Genomic DNA, 1,896 nt, shown 5'->3' with positions numbered 1-1,896 from the left:
AATGTCCCCATTTTTAAAAATTTGTTTTTGGAAGTATTACAGATATCCCCCCTTTTTTCTCCATTGACCCCTTCTACCCCACACTCCCCTCAGGCCTTCACCACATTATTGCCTATGTCCATGGGTTATGCATATCTAATCAAATAAAAGACAAAAGGGTAATTAACGTACATCCGCTATGCTCCCCATTGGCTAATCAGGGCAATATGCAAATTAACTTCCAAGAAAGATGGTGGTTAACCGCCAACAAAGATGGCGGTTAATTTGCATAGGTAGGCATAATAGTGGGAGGCGAAAGGTGAAGGAAGGAAGAAGCCACCTGCTGCTGACGGAACACAAGTGGCAGCCAAGAGCCAGAGAACCGGCCGCCTTTGTGATCAGAGAAGCTGGGCGGCCTTTGCCAGCTTCTGTGTTCAGAGAACTGGGCCGCCTTTGCCGGCCCTGGTCCAGTAAATGGAGAAGCGGGGTGGGGCAGGGAAGAGGCAGATGTCCGCCTCTTCCCTGCCCCACCTGGCTTCTCAGATCGCTGAACACCAGTGATTGGAGAACACCCAGAGGCGGGGCCAGAGGCCAGGCTGAGTTGCTGCCTGGGGAGGTGATCAGGTCCCGCGGGGCAATGCAGCCAGGTCCTGGAAGACCCAGGGGCAGGGGCTGCATTGCTGCTGGGGCACGCCATCTGGTCCTGGGGGCAATGCAGCCAGGCCCCAGAAGGAGAACCAGGGGCCTCCCAAGAGGAGAGTCTCCCTGGTCAGATGGCACAGTGTCAGGACAGGAATAAAGACAGAGGTGACTCAGATGCCTGGCCGAGTCATTAGATCAGTCAGCAGGGCCTTTCAGCCGGGACTCAGGATGGGGGTGGGGCAAGGAACAAGAGCTGGGGAATAGAGAACTACAACTCCCAGGAGGCTTAGCAGCCGGAGCCTGGGTGCCTGGCCTAAAATCGGATGGGGCCTGTCATTTTGCACTTGAAGAGGCTTGTAAGGTTGGAAGTTCTGTGGGGAGCCAGGGAGAAATGGAGCTGGAGCAGAGAGAGGGGTCCATGGCTGCTGTGGGCTTTGAGGAGTTCTCAGCACCTCCCGGCTGGGAGCTGGCTCTGCCTCTGCTGTTCTGTGGTCACATCCTGCAGAGCGAGCTGGAGACTGAAGTGTAGTTCCTGTCTGGGGGTCTAGGCAGCTTCCGCCTCCAGGAGCAAGACGAAGAGGAGGAGGCAGCCTGAGGCTGGCAATGGCGGCGCCCAGGGGAACTCAATCGCAGGAAGTACCAGGAGCTGGATCGGCGCTGCAGGGAGATCGAGCAGGTGAATGAGCGGGTCCTGAACAGGCTCCATCAGATAGAGGATAACACGGAGACTCCACCAGGAGTGGAGGTTCCTCATGAAGGTGCTGGACTTCTATGGCGACGACTACCGGGCCAGCCATTTCACCATCTTACTGGAGGGCGAGGGCAGCCAGGGCACAGACGCCCCACCCCAGGCAATGCTGAGAATGAGCCCGCGGAGAAAGAGGGGCTGTCCCTGCCCAGGAGGACGCCAGTGCCCACAGAAGCCAGCAGCCCGGCCTCTGGCGAGGGGCCCAGCGAGTGGAAGAGGTGGCGAGTGCCACAGGAAGGGCACCAGGCGGGAGTCCCACTGACTCCGGAGCTGGCCCCCATCCAGATAAAGGTAGAGGAAGACTTTGGCTTCAAAGCAGTTGAGGCTCTGGACTCAAGTTGGGTTTCTCGGGGGCCAGACAAGCTGCTGCCCTACCCCACCCTAGCCAGCTCCCCCTTTGACTGACCCCCCAAAAACAGATCCCATGCTCTCCTCGGCAAAAAAAAATAAAAAGAAAAAGCTTATAGAGGCATGTTTATAGGATCAAATAGTATAAATACAGATGTAACAGGACCATAAAAAGAGAA

General features: G+C 56.4%; 1 pseudogene; it reads left to right on the top strand.

The window, feature by feature from the left end:
• The first annotated feature begins 1,012 nt into the window (after positions 1–1,012).
• On the top strand, positions 1,013–1,799 carry LOC102767274 (annotated as a pseudogene).
• The last annotated feature ends 97 nt before the right edge of the window (positions 1,800–1,896 follow it).

Source organism: Myotis davidii, unplaced genomic scaffold (assembly GCF_000327345.1).
Source record: "Myotis davidii unplaced genomic scaffold, ASM32734v1 scaffold488, whole genome shotgun sequence".
Taxonomy (NCBI): Eukaryota; Metazoa; Chordata; class Mammalia; order Chiroptera; family Vespertilionidae; genus Myotis; species Myotis davidii.
This window is presented reverse-complemented; position numbering and strand designations above follow the sequence as displayed.